Source organism: Durio zibethinus, chromosome 3, assembly GCF_047325235.1.
Source record: "Durio zibethinus cultivar Kanyao isolate XHJ-2024 chromosome 3, ASM4732523v1, whole genome shotgun sequence".
Classification (NCBI taxonomy): domain Eukaryota; kingdom Viridiplantae; phylum Streptophyta; class Magnoliopsida; order Malvales; family Malvaceae; genus Durio; species Durio zibethinus.
The window spans coordinates 31371545-31387341 of record NC_143164.1 but is presented as its reverse complement, the minus strand read 5'-3'; the positions used below and the strand labels follow the sequence as shown (position 1 = coordinate 31387341).

General features: G+C 32.7%; 1 pseudogene across 1 annotated transcript; it reads left to right on the top strand.

The window, feature by feature from the left end:
- Positions 1–6675: 6675 nt before the first annotated feature.
- Positions 6676–14296, top strand: LOC111283660 (BRCT domain-containing protein At4g02110-like; annotated as a pseudogene). Its single transcript, XR_016340991.1, has 9 exons — positions 6676–7046; positions 7410–7514; positions 7837–7938; positions 8070–8154; positions 8578–8656; positions 10287–10331; positions 10506–12842; positions 13068–13284; positions 13486–14296. The product of XR_016340991.1 is annotated as a BRCT domain-containing protein At4g02110-like (transcript).
- The last annotated feature ends 1501 nt before the right edge of the window (positions 14297–15797 follow it).

Genomic DNA, 15797 nt, shown 5'->3' with positions numbered 1-15797 from the left:
TGAGATTTTAAAGTCGTTGAGCCTAGGGCTGTAAACGAGCTGAGCTGAGCCGAGCCGAATAGTGAGAAGCTCGAGCTCGAGCTCGACTCATAACTCGGGGCTCGATACTCGGCTCGAGCTCGATCGAGTTTTATTTTTCAAGCTCGAGCTCGATTCGTGATCGAATTCGAGCTACTCGAGCTCGCTCGATTAAGCTCGATTAATATGTAAAAATAAGCTCGATTCGTATACTCGACAAGAGTTCGATTATTCATGATCGAACTCGAACTCGGACTCGAAATATTTTATTAATTAAAATAATAAAAATATATTTAAATATAAAAGCTCTATTAAGCTCGCGAGCTACTCGAGTCAGATATAAAAATACTCGAATTCGGCTCGATCGATAAGTCGAGCTACTTGAGCTTGAGCTCGACTCGACAATAATCGAACCGAATTCGAGTTTTTTTCAAATCGAACCCGAGTAGCTTGCGAGTACTAATGTATCATTTACATCCCTAGTTGAGCCTCTACTGAAATGAGCCTTTTCATGAGATTTTAAAGTTGTTGAGCCTCTGCTGAGAGAGGCTTTTTTAAACTTTCAAAAATATCGATTGAACCTCTGATGAGAGGAGCCTTTTTCTGTCGAACCAAAAAAAAAATTTTTTTTTTCCTTCTCAATGTTTCATCTTTCCAAGCAAAATGGTTGTTTATTTGTCTTTGCCTTATTTCTGTTTCACAGAAATAGGCAAAGATGGGCAACTGTAAACACCATTTTTTTTTAATTTTTATTTTTATTATTAAAAATTTTTTTTCTTCCCATTTCTGCGTTTGTCTTCTTCTTCCTTTCTTTTTCTTTTTTCTTCCTCCTTAGTTGGTTCAAATCTAGTACACAATCCCTAAAGTCAAAAGCACCACCGATAGCTGCCAACGACCGACAAGCCATCAATCACGGACGGTAGGTGTGATTTTTCAGTTGAAAAATGAGATTCGAATCTCAGAAAATCTGAGATTTGAATCCCAACAAGCCCTGGAACGGGAAACCCAGCACCAAACTACACCTACAAAGACACCCAACGAAATCAAACCAGAAAACACACAAAAAAAGGTGTTTTTTTACCGAAACTTTGAGCCCCAATCTACGTTGATTGGGGTTGTTTTCGGTGAAAAGGAGATCGGATCTGGAAAGAAGGCATCTAGAGGAGTCTTCGGTGACCTTTTGACCATTTTTCGGTCACTGGCGACAACCGCCGACGGTGGAGCAGGCCACGGTCGGACAGCGATCGGCCGAACCCCTCCCCTAGAGCACTCTCTCTCTCTCTCTCATTTTTTTTTTTGAAACAGAAGCCAAATGAATAAAAAAAAAAACCTTCAGCTATATATAGTAAAGCAAAAACTCAAAACGACGTCGTTTAGGGAAAGACCCAAAATGACGCCGTTTCAGCCAAGGAGGATCCGCGCGTCAACCCGCGACCCAACCCGCGACCCGTTTTCTTCATCTGCCTCTGATCGATCTGACTGGACCGAAACTGAACCGCCCAGACCAAACCGAACCGGTACTGAACCGCCTAGACCGAGCCGAACCACCGGACCGAACCGTCAAACCGAACCAGACGTTGACCGAACCTTTGATCGATCCGATTTAGGTAAAAAAATTTTATTTATTTATTTTTTATATATTATTTTATTAATATTTATGCATATTAAAATATCTATATTTGTTAGACTAATTGATGAAATTGTGGTTAAATTTTTTATGTAATTATGTTAATAAACTTTAAAAACAATTATATAAAAATAAATTTAATAATAATACTAAAGCAATAAAAAATGTAGAAAAAGAAAATTTTTATCCGACGATGAGATTCAAAGGTATTCCGAGTAGTGATGCCTACAAAATCTCTAAGTGAGAAGATTTTTTTAAAATACTACAGCGTATTGGAGTATTTATAAAAAAAATTTTAATACAGTAAAGATTTTTTTTTTTAAATAATAAATAAAAATTGATTAATAAATTAAAAATATAAGTAATAAAAATAGGAAGAAAAGAAATTTAATCCAATGATGGATTTCTAAAAGTATTCCGAGAAGAGATGCTTTAAGAAATCTCTAGGTGAGAAGATTTTTTTGTAAAATATTACCAACGTATTGGAATATTTATAGAAAATCTTCAATATGATTAAATTCTTTTTTTTCTTCAAAATTTCAATTAAAATTAAAAATTAATAAAACAATTAATAAAATTTTCGAAAAAGAATAAAATGTGTGCAGCAACATGTAATTATTTGCATTGCATACATGACATAATTTTTTACGAAAAGTAAATTTAGACCTCCGAGGATGAGATTCTAAGGTATTCCGAGAAGCGATGCCTAAGAAATCTTTAGGTAAGAAAAAATTCTTTTAATGTTACCAACGTATTGGAACATTTTAATAATTATTTCAATAAAAAGGTTTAAATTTATTTTTTCTCGAGAATAAATTTTTTTACATGACATTTTCTTACGAAAAATAAATTCGAGCCTCCGAAGATGAGATTCTAAAAGTATTCCGAGTAGAGATGCTTTAAGAAATCTCTAGGTGAGAAAGAGTTCTTTTAATGTTACCAACGTACTGGAACATTTTAAGAATTATTTCAATAAAAAGGTTTTAATTTATTTTTTCTCAGGAATAAAATTTTTTTAAAATAAATAAAAAATCAAGGAAATTACTTTTCGAACACCGAAAATTGGACTATTTTTATCAAAATCAAAGGATAACACGTTGTTAATTGGTACCATTTTTTTAACGGGTGTTGTGGGGGTGCTAATCCTTCCCCACGCGTAATCGACTCCCGAACCCAGACTGTTTCGCAGACTGTAAAATTATCTTTTTAATAAATTTTAATTAATTTTAAGATTTCATTAAAAGAATATGTTTTAATAGGTGGCCAATTGCACCTAGCCAAAAAAGATTGGTGGCGACTCCGTTATTTTTTTATTTTGTTTTCATATTTATCGGGCGGACACAAAACCGTTACGACGCACATCGAGGAGAATATTTTGATATATTTTAAGATTTTTCGGTGACTATCCGACAATCGACCGGCACCACCAACGGCAACCGACGTGATGGACTACAATTGGCCGATTGTGTTTAGAGAGAAGAGTCTAAGAGAGGGAAATATTAGAAAGAGAAAAAACCAAAAAAAATGATTTGAAAAAAAATATCGGCTTTTATAGAAACTAAAAAAAACCAAAACGATGCCGTTTTAATAAATGTCAAAATGACATTGTTTTGAGTACCTAGGATCTGTGCGTCAGCCCATAACTTGACCGTGCACTCGATCCGGTGACCCGTTTGACCTTTGGCTTCTGATTTGTTCAATTGAACTGGCCCAGACCGAGGCAAACAGACCCCAAATCGAACCAGACCGACCTTCAAACTGAACCAGACTAACCTCAAACTGAACCTAATCAGACCACCAAACCCACTAAATCAGCGTTGATCAAACCGTTGACCAGTCTGATTCAGGTGTAAATTTTTTTTTGAATTTTTTTAAATATTATTTTTGTTATTTTAAATTTATTAATATTTATGCATGTTAAAATATTTAAATTTACTAGAATAAATTTTTGTTGTTTTATAATAATAATTAATAAAAATAAGTAATGAAATATATAGTTGCAATTTTTATAATTTTGTTAATAATATCAATAAATAATAAAAAAATCTAAGAAAAATAAATTTTTATCCGATAATGAGATTCGTAGGTATTTCGAATAGTGATACCTATGAAATCTCTAGATAATAATATTTTTTTTAAATACTACTAGTGTATTGAGTATTTAAAAAAGTTTTCCAAAAAGTTTTTTTTCCTTTTTTTGCTATAAAAATAAAAATAAACTAATTTGTTAAAAATAATAAAGTGACAAAAAATGAGAAAAAAAAAATTTTATCCGATGACGGATTCTAAAAGTATTCCAAAAAAAGATACTTTAAAAAATCTTATGTGAGAAGATTTTTTAAATATTACCAGTATATTGAAATATTTATAGAAAATATTCAATATAATAAAAATTCTTTTTTTCTTCAATTTTTTAAATAAAAATAATAATAAAAATCAATAAAATTTTTAAAGAGTAAAATAAAATGTGTGCATTAACGCATTATCATTTACATTGCATGCATGACATAGTTTTTTTGAGAAAAATAAATTCGAGCCTCTGATAATGAGATTCTAAGGTATTTCGAGAAGCGATGCCTAATAAATCTTTAGGTGAGAAAGAATTCTTTTAATGTTGCTAATGTATTGGAACATTTTAAGAATTATTTCAATAAAAAGATTTTAATTTATTTTTTTTGAATAAAATTTGAGCACTAATTAAAAATAATAATTTTCAATAAATGAAAAAAATCAAGAAAATTAATTTTTAAATACAAAAAATGAGACTGTTTTTTTATCAAAATCAAAAGATAACGTGTAGTTAAGTAGTATCTTTTTTAAATGGGCGTTGTGAGGGTGTTAATCATTTTTCGCGTGTAACCGACTCCTAAACTCAGACTGTTTCACTGACCATAAAATTATCTTTTTAATAAATTTTAATTAATTTTAAAATTTTATTAAAATGATAAATTTTAATATGTGATCAATCGCATCTAATCAAGAAAGATTAATGATGATTTTATTTTTTATTTTTTTATTTTTATTTTTAAATTTATCAAATGACTCTAAAACTGTTACGATCAAAATTTGTCCTATGATTCAGGCTAGTTTTTTCCGGGAGCTCTTTCTTCTTGTCCCCACATGTTCATTTTGTTTTCTACTATGTGCATGGTTTTATGAATGTGTGATGAATGATTGGGCCATACCTTTTCACATCCTATATGCGTCTGTAAACAGGCCCCTCATATCATTTAGTTTTTCGTTTCCACCTGGCCCCACCTTGTCCAATTGCACTTGTATTGCATGCATGTGTGTATTGACATGGGTTGTCCACTGAGTGCAAGCTTTTTGTGTCACATCTGGGTTTGCTTGTGGGCCTTTAGAAGTATCCATACCCCTCTCAAATACCTCATTAATTCCTCAATGCTTTACCGGCATGGTTTGAATTTCTGGTTGTAAATTTGGAAACTTCTTTTTCTCCTGTCATTATGTCGAGATTCTTGGCCCCACGTTATCCTTTTGCTCCTTCAGGATAATAGTTTCTTTCTTATTTTTTTCACTCCACTTCTGTTGCTAGTATCCGGTTTCTGTAATTTCACTTAAACATCCATTTACAAATTGTCCTTGTTACAGAACTAGTAATGACTAATGAGCCCTACCCTACTCATTTTCCATGGCGTCCGTTGTTCCTTCAATCTGTCTCGTTGTGGCCTATCAACATTATTCTAGATGGAGGCTTGCCCTTCGCCCCATGTCCTGATCGTAGCTCTATACTCCAACGATTTCACTCTCTTTTTATCATGAATGTAGGGAAATGTTCCTCAGTATTGGTTGGCAGTTGGTGGTTGGTTGAATTTCCAATGATTTTTTGAGAATTTCATTTTTAACGGACTTACAAAATTGTCAATTTTCTTTTTCGAGATTTTTAGTCAAATAAATCATCAAAATTAAAAATGTCTAAGTATATCATTAATCAATTTTATATTTTCTAGCTGTTCAAAATTTTGATTTTAATCGAATTAATCCGTTGAAGTTATTTAAATAAAAATTTGGTTAGTTATCAAATTAAATTTGATTGATTATTAAAAATAATTTTAAATTTTAAATTAATTTCATTTTTGAATTGATTTAATCAAAATTTGAATTGAAATATAACAAAACTTAAATATAATTTAAAAATATATGAAATGTATCATTTTATTTTATAAGTTAGAGCTTTTAATTTAATATTTTATTATTTAAATATTTTATTTGATAGTTTTATTTAATTTATTTTAAATATGAAAATTTTAAAAATTAAAATATAATTGAACATAAATATATTTTATAATTCTACTAAACAAAAAATTAAGAATTAATCAAATTTAATTAAATTGGTTAATTTTTGAGATTAATAAATTTGATTTAATTAATGAAAATAAATAACATAATTCAACTAATTTAATTTTAAGTAATTTGATATGAAATTAACTTAATTGAAATAAGCACCTTAATGTTTATTAGAAGATTTGTTATTATTTTTTAAAACTTTGATGGTATAATATTTCAATTAAAAAATCTCAAAAAATGATAAATAATACAGTAATTAATCGACCTAAAAAAGAAATAATTAATTGTTTTAAAAACATAGGCTACCATTTTTTTTTTCTCTTTCGTGGAAGAGTTTCAACCCACTAGTTTTCTAATTTTACCGTTCGCCCGAAACACTTCTGAGGTTTTGATTTAGATAATTGATGGAGTTGATTATGATAAAATTAATAATAATAATAAAATTTATTATAATTATAATTAAAAAAATTATTATAATTATAATTTAAAAAGTTTTAATAAAAATTTTATATTAATTTATTATCAGTAAAATTAATATTTAAATTTAATCCTATTGCACGAAAAGTGTGATGAGATTCATCCGGCTACTAAAATAGGTGATGGCATCGCAGCACGAAAACCCCGAATCGCACGTGGCGAAACAATGGGTTTTCACGGAGCCACGTGGAGGCATCGTGTTCAATCGTGACTTTTTCACCTCCCGCCAGTGCACCAAAAATTAATGAACAATGAAAGCAAAACAATTTTCCCTCCCCCCCAAATGTTTTTTCCATTCTCACTTCACTAATTCCCCCCTTCCTCGACAAGTTTCATAATAATCCCATTCACTTTTATTTTATTGTCGCTCACTAGCATTCTCACTTGATTGAATTTCCAAACCCGTTGGATTAGATTTCTGATTTCAAGGGCTATTTCACGTCGATTCTTCTCTTCTTCATCAGATAAAGTCTCCCTCTTCCTCCAGTTACCCTAATTTTATAATTATCTTTAAAGGCTAACTTTCGGACCAATGCTGGAATCCGATACTCCCTCGAAAACGTTTCTCGGCGTTTGTTTTTACCTTTACGGCTTCGATCCAGTCAACGAGCATAAGGTCTTTTCGCATTCTCTGTTAGTTTATTTTTGTCTAAAAAGCTCTCTGCTTCTTACTCAATTGATTAATTGAAGTGTTTATTTGTGCAAAAAAAATGTTGGTGATGATTAATTTTGTTTTATACATTGTGAAAAATCGTGAAGGTTCGAGTAAAGCTCATTGATGGTGGGAACGTGGGTGCCGGTCAGTATAGCCGGAGTTGCACATCTGATTGTTGATAAGATTGTCTATGAAAGTCTTCCTTAATTTAACCCAATTAACCCAATGGCGCTTGCTTTTATTTTGGGTTTTTTTTCCCTCTTTTTAAGTTTTTTAACATTCATAAACCGAATGCTGAAAATCCAGCTTTTAAATGTTATGTAGGACGATCCTGTATGTGTTGCTGCTCGAAATGATGGCAAAACAGTTGTCACTGGATTGTGGGTTGATCATGTTTTTGATATTGGAATGCCTGTCAATGCTACTTCCGTGAGTTTATATTTTTCCAAGTACTATTTCTTGAAGCTAATTGTCTCATTGTTTAACGTATATAAGAGATTTTTTATTTTTGTATCATGTCTATTATTTGGATTCATGAATTCAGTTGGTGTAGCATTAAATAATGAATAACAGCCAACGGTATGATCACTCTATAGATAATTTATTTATGCAAACTCTATATGATTTCTGCGAATTAGAGATGTTTCATTGTTTTTAGGTCCAAAAAGTTTGTCATATCATTATCTTTTTTTTAATAAAGCTGAACTTATATTCCATGTAAAATTGTGAATTTGTCATTGTTTTGGTACAGATTATTTGCAGACCTCTTAGAGATTTGAATGGAATTCCTGGTGCTAAAAATTTAATTATATGCTTGACCGGATGCCAGAGGCAAGATAGAGATGACATTATGGTAGTACTGTCTCTTTACTCTTGTGGTGCTGCTTTTATTCCTTGTAAAGCAAATATTTTCTTTTTTCTTTTCTTTTTGGTTCTTTTGGATGATAATAAAAATGTTATGTAATTTTACTTATTTGTTTGCAGACAATGGTTAGCTTTATGGGTGCTCAATTTTCTAAACCTCTGGTTGTAAATAAAGTCACCCATTTGATATGCTATAAATTTGAAGGTGCATTTTTCTTTGTTTTTCTTATTATAGGGCAGCTAAAATAAACTGCAAAATGCTAAAGACTCTGTGCTGATCTTATTTGTCTTGTCAATCTTTCCCCAATGAACGTTATGCTGATTATTTCTTTATTTTTTCCTGTCAACTCTTAATATTGTCCTTCTCTCTATTCCCTTAACAAACATTATGCTTGTTAATTCATCTATTGTTTCGTGTTTGTATAGATTTAATTTATTTTTGTATAATTCTATGCACATCTAGGAGCCAGTTCCAATGGTCATTGCTGGTAGTTTTTACTAAACATTAAGAAGCTTTGATGTTTATTTTCTGTCACTAATAAGTTTTTCATATGAAATGCAGTTTTTAATATTTTACTTCTATACATAATGAGCTTCAATGGTAATTTTTTTTAATAAATGTTGTCAGCTTATGAAGGGGAGAAGTATGAGCTTGCTAAGAAAATCAAGAAGATAAAGCTTATCAATCACTGTTGGTTGGAAGATTGGTATGTTTGTAGAAAATTGAAGTTTGTAGTCATTAAATACAATGTATTTAAAGCTTAAAAAATATAGTTTTGAGAAGGATGAGAGTAAAGAAAGTTGTAGGATCAGATGGAATCTCTATTGAAGTTTGGAAATGCTTGGGTGAAATAGGTATAAGATGATCGAATCTTTTCAACAAAATTTGGTGTACTCAAAAGATGCTAGAAGAATGGAGGAAGAGCACTCTTGTGCCTTTATACAAGAATAAATGTGATATACAAGATTGTTCGAATTATCAAGGAATAAAACTTATGAGTCATATTATGAAACTTTGGAAGAGAGTAATTGAATGTAAGTTGCGACATTAGGTCAGTATCTCTGAAAACCTATTTGGGTTTATGCTAGGACGTGCCACAATGGAGGTGATCCACCTTTTGAGGTTTTTATTGGAGAGTTTTTGGGTGAGAAAGAAAGATTTACATATAGCATTTATTGACTTGGAGAAAACATACTATAAATTTCTTTGAGATGTGCTTTGGTGGGCCTTAATGATGAAAGGAGTCCCTTTAAAGTGCATCAACATAGTTAAAGATATGTATGATGAAGTGGTATTGAATGTGAGGATTATTGGAGGCATGACAGATAGCTTCCCATTACCTCAAGATGACATCAAAGCCCAGCACTAAGTCCATTTCTTTTTGCATTAGTTATGGACGAACTTATTAGTCGTATCCAAGATAAGGTACCATGGTGCATGTTATTTGCCAATGACATAGTCTTAGTTGTTGAAACTAGTGATGACTTTAATGCGAAATAAGAATTATGGAGTACATTGGAGTTTTGAGGTTTTAAATTGAGTAGATCTAAAACTAAATATATATAATGCAAGTTTAGTAATCATAGGGAGGCGGGTACTAGTGTGATTAAGTTGGATGGTGATATAGTACCTAAGAGTAGCCAGTTTCGATATTTAGGATCAATTATTTAAAGTGATATTGAGATAAAAGTAGATGTCAAGCAGGATGGGCGAGATGATGAAGTGCGTCGGGTGTGTTACGTGATCGAAAAATGTCTTTAAAATTAAAAGCGATGTTGTATAAAATAATTGTAAAACTTGCATTGCTATATGGAACTAAGTGTTGGGTTTTTAAGAAACAAAATAAGAAGAAAATGAACGTAGTGAAGATGAGAATGCTTAGATGGATGTGTGGTAAGACTAGAAGAGACAAAATAAAAAACGAAGAGATTTGAGAAAAATTAGGGGTAGTTCGAATTGAGAAGATGAGAGAGGGTCGTTTGTAATGGTTTGGATATGTGAAACGTAGGCTTAGCTATGCACTAGTTAGAAGAATTGAGTCTCTAGATCTAGGAGAGATCAAAACCTCTAAAGGTAGACCACGAAATTAATGGAAGCAAGTAATAAAAAAAGATATGATGGTTAGGGAATTAGATGAAAATGTTGTTGTTGATAGAAATGAGTGGTGCAAGAAGATTCAAACTACAACCTAACTTGATTCCCTTATTTGGTCTTTTATACAGCTGACCCCAGAGTATGGGATATAAGGTTTAGTATGTTGTTGTTGTATATTAACCAGAAAACTAGATTTGTATACAAATTTTTTGCTGTTGTTTGATCATGTATTTTTTATGCAGTTTAAGAGAATGGGAACTTCTTCCAGAAGTTAATTATAGCAAGAGGTAAGGGTCTTTCTGAGAATGCTATTTGTGTTTCTGTATAACATATCTACCATGCATATGCTTAGGCATATTGATTCTTGTTTATATTTGCTTGGTTCTTATCCAAGAAAGAAAAAGTGAAAAAGAAAGGTATAAACTGTGCCAAATTATAAGTTAATCTGTTCCTCTCAACAGTGGTTATGAGTTAGAGGTGATGGAAGCTGAAGCTAAAGATTCTGAAGAAGAAGCTGGAGAAACTACTTCAAAGCAATCTGAACTAAAAAATTTGAATAGAAGCCCTCGTAATTTGAAAGCTGGAATGCCCGGTTCCAGTGAGTCACCCAATTCAGCAGTTGAAGTGTCAACTTCGACTATGCCCAGACATTCATCAAATACCAAGGAAGTTTCATTGATGCCTGGCAAATCTCAACGAGGCACAAGATTCAATAATGTTAATGTTCCTGAGCTACATGCTTTTCAGGACTTTGGTGTCAGGAATCTGAACTACACAACAGAAGCCCAAACTGTACAAAGGTTGATAACAACTTGGCATCTACCTCTAAGAACCTCTCTTTATCTGATGAGAAGTTTACTGCTACAATTTACTTAAGGAAAACACCAAGGAAATCAGCAGGAAAGTTTACGCCCCCAAATTTATCAGGAGAGATATCAGGCAACATTAGTGGTGGCTCTCCTCAAGCTATGAGAATCAAGGATACATCTGACATTTCTTCCTCTAAAATGCTGCAATCAGAGGAAAGAATCAGTTCTCGTTTTGTTGAATCTCCTTGGAAAGGAAATGATTTATGTCATGGAGAGGACTCACCTGGCATATTGCCTCAGAAAAGAGCATTGGAACTTTCTGCCAGTAGCTGTCAATCACAAAAGATGAGTCATAATACAAAAGCTGCCATAAAGGGGAGTTCACTTGATACTGAACGATTGGAGCCAACATCTTGGTGGGTGATCAACTACAGATTAATGGCTCCTCAGTGGATGGGACTGGTTTACTGAATGTTGTACGTAACTCATGCGCTAGCAATGCAACTACCAAGTTCTTGTCAAATGATATTGCTTCCTTTAAAACTGTAACTGCAGACAGGCCAAATAATACTGAAGAGAAGTCACTCAAAATGTCCTTTAGGGCTTATAGAGAGTCCACCTTGGCAAGCAGGCCTGATATGCAAACTGAGAACGCTTATGAGAACTCACCCCAAATGTCCTTCAAGGGATTGAGAGAGTCCACCTCAGCAAGCAGATCAGATATTGGAGATTGTGGCCTAGAAAAATGTGGACAAGTGGTTGGAGAGCCAAGCGAGCCACAGAATAAGCAGCAAGATGTTGAGGTTCCTTCACTTGATGACGGAAAACTGGTGACAGAAAATTCCCATAGCCCTGCTACCTTGGATTTGCTTGAAGGAGGAAGTGATAAGTTGGTGACAAAACTGCTTAGCAAGAAGATGCTTGCAAAAAAAGAAAAAAAAAAGAACCTGGGTTCTAGACCAAAACTAAGTAATATTGCTAACAGAAAAGGATCTATTTACTCAAGCAAAGTTGCTTGTGAAAATGATTCTACAATATGCTTGGATGGGGCTAATGAAAGAGCAACTCATAAAGAGTGCCAGTGAGCTTGGGATATCCCCTCCAACTTTTAAAGTGAAAGCAGCAAAGGATGTCGTTGAAAAAGAAGTCCCAAAATCTCAGAATGCTGCTGTTAGTAAGACTCAATTCATTGATGATGAAACTCAAGCTCCAGGTGAGGAGGATGAAAATGATTATGAGAGGACCTCTGTAAAAGAGAAGTCTGAGTTGGTTGAATCGACATGTAAAGCAGATACATTGGTAGAAATGGAACATGTCAGACTTGATTTCAAGGTAGCTGTACATGGGAGTGTAATTAGCTCAAAGAATGGGACAAACGGAACTGATCCTGAGAGGGTAGTTGGTTACAAGAATTCTGAATTGGGTGAATCTACTTTAAAATGTGATGGCTTGAAAAGGAAAGCAAGTAAAAGGAAGTAACAGCTTTCAGGTAAAGCCAAGATGAAGACTGTTCCTTCTCAATCCAAAAGTGATTTGGTCGGGGAAGATACTAGTGTTGGGAAGAATGTTGAGGAGAAAGATGATGAAAAGAAGAATTGCGTGTCACATCCTGTTGCCAAAACAAACAGTAATGTCTCTTCAAAAGTGGAAAACTTTTTGGTGGCAAGGGCACCCCAGTTGGTTGCAAGGAGATTGCTAATAAATCAGGTGTTAAGCCAAATAAAAAAGCAGTGAAGACTAATGATCAATCCCAGAAAGTCGATCCTAACACACAGCCAGTACAAAAGTTTTTCAACAGATTGACAACGGAGCCTGTATGGTTTATATTGAGTGGCCACAGACTACAGAGAAAAGAATTTCAGCAAGTTGTTAGGCGTTTGAAAGAAAAATTTTGCAGAGATTCTCATCAATGATCATACCAGGCAACACATTTCATTGCCCCAGATCCAATTCGTAGGACAAATTTTTTGCTGCTGCTGCATCTGGAAGGTAGCATATTTCTAAATTCTAACTGTCAAACTTGGCATAGTTTTCTCTTTTGTTCTTGGCAAACTTATGCTAAAAGTTTCTCAATGGATCATTCTCCAATTAAGATGGTATGGTAACTTTTGCTCTTGATATTTTGGAACTTTTTGCGATTACATTTCTTACATCTATGCGTCACTATTTCATTCTTAATTTCAAATGGTTAATTCGACTTTCCTCTGAATGCAGGTGGATTCTAAAGACCGATTATTTAAGTGCTCGCACTCAGGCAGGAAAGTTCTTGGCAGAGGAGCCTTATAAATGGCACAAGAATAGCCTCACTGAAGATGGTGCAATCAGCTTGGAGGCTCCAAGAAAGTGGCGTAACTTAAGGGAGAGAACAGGTCACGGAGCATTTTATGGAATGCTCATTATCTTTTATGGAGAATGCATTGCTCCTCCTTTGGTATGTTTTCCAGTATTCATTTGTTTGCAGTATTTTTTCAACTTCTGCAATATCTTGTACAGTACCGGCAATATTTTTCATGAGTTTGGGTTGTGCCCTGCTGGCTTTTCTTGTTTCCCATAAACATAAACTAGCAGATGATTAAGGTTGGTTTTATATACGGCCTTTATGACTCTTTGCCTTATACCAATCTTCAACCAGGAAGTGTGTTTGAAGGCTGGGGATGGTACCATTTTAGCAACTTCTCCCCCTTACACCAGATTCCTTAAATCTGGAGTTGATTTTGCATTTGTTAGCCCTGGCATGCCACGCGTTGAATTGTGGGTTCAAGAGTTCTAAAACATGAGATACCCTGCATTGTTGCTGATTACCTAGTAGAGCAAGTTTGCAAACCTGGTTACTCCCTAGAGAGACAAGTTCTATACAACACTCGTGAATAGGCAGAGAAATCATTTAGCGACTTGACAAGCCGAGCTGAAGAGATTGTTGAGGTCTTCACCACCCCACCGCCAGCAGATGAATGTGGGAGTAATGATCTAACATGCCAAGTTTGTGGTTCTCGTGAGAGAGATGTGATGCTAATCTGCGGTGATGAAAGTGGCTCTGTAGGATGTGGAATTGGCACTCACATTGATTGTTGTGATCCTCCGCTTGAGGATGTTCCTGAAGAGGACTGGTTTTGTCGGAGGTGCAGTAGAAGATGGAGAAACAGCACAACGCTTTCCAAAAAAAGAAAAGAGGAAAACTCTCAATCAAAGGGCAAGTGATGGATTTTTCATTCCTTTTGTAGCATTTGGATTGGAACGGTAGGCTTCCCTCGTAATTTTTGTACGTTAGTTTTGGGCTTTGTGTCCTAGCTTGTAGAATTCTTTAGAGTTCAAATATAAAATATTTTGAGGGCCATTTAAACCTGTTTGTTATGCTTATTTCGTCATGTTGGAATGTTGATAATATTGTTCCGGAAATTTTCAGTAAATAATACCGTTCTTCCATTAGAGGTGTTTTACTTGTATTCTTTCTGAAATGATTCTCTTTTGATCAGATTACCGGTAATACTTTCTTGTTACGACTGCGAGCCATAATTCATACCAAAAAACTCTTGTTTTTTTGTATATTATATTCTGAATTGGGCCTAAGGGTCTTAGTAGACCAAACAAACATGTAGAAGAAATACCTTGAGCCCAAGCCCAAAGTTTGTGCACTCACATCCATTAATCAGCCTTTCCTCAAGTTTTATATGTACATCAATATTCACAAGTTATTTGAGTTTAATTATAATAAAATTTAAATTTAATTTAATCATTATTAAATCGAATTTGAATTTAAATAACTTAATTTATCTGATAATTGAATTTGAGTATTTAATATATGACTCAAGTAGTTAGTAAGTTTAATAGACTTTTTATATTTTAATGTATTTTATTATTTTAATTAAAAAATTATTATTTTATTTTTATATATAATAATTCGAGTTAAAATTCAAATACAAATAAATGAGTTTAAAATCGAAAATGGAAATCAAGCTTGTTTTTTTTTTTTTTATTTGATAAACAAATCTAATTCAATAAATTTGAATAATTTAATTTTTATCTTGAATCAAATTTAATCTTCAAAATTAAATTTTGAATAATAAATTTTAAATTGAGCTCCAACTCTTAATGTATTGACTCACTTGATTTTGATAACGAAATATAATATATTTTTATGATGAATTCTTCTATAAATTCTATAGAAGAAACAAATTAAAAAATATCCTCTATTGAAACACAATAGATGACTTCTTTTTGTAATATTGTAGGAGAATCTCATACTTTAACAGAAGATGAGATCTCTAAAATGCAAATAGTAAAAAAAGACAATTTATAAAACCTCATTTTTAAAAAATTTCAACATTGGGTACAATGTCACATTGAAAAAGTCAGTGGTAATACAGTTGCAAATGATTCTAAACAAGAATCTATTAATATCTTTTTTTTTACTAATGAAAAAATCAAGAAATTTAAACAAAGATATCCTGAATTAGATACATTCGTATAGATATTATAGTGATGACTATAAAATCCCTCTTTATTTTTGGTAAAGACATACCAATTTTAGCAGTTTCACTAGACAAAAGGTTTACTTGCCCTGTTAAATCTATAATATGAGGTATTCAATCAAAATTAGTGTCAGAAGTCATTTGGTTTAAAGTCAAACCAAATTATTTTATTTCTATTAATGATCCATTAAGTGAAGATTGTCTTAGATTAAGAATAAAAACAAAAAATTTTGAAATCTGAAATAGGTCATGATCTTTCCATAAATTGGACAACAATTTATGAATTGACTAATCATACTACTATTATTAAAGAAATTGATCCAAAAATTATAAAAATTTTTAAACCAAGATCCTATGATTTAGAAATCAAATCAAAATTAATGAATCTAAGAGATTTATATGTTCTCATAGATTGGTTATTAGAAAACATTAATGAAGAAAGACCTATACATCGTAGAGTCAAGTTTTTAAAGTT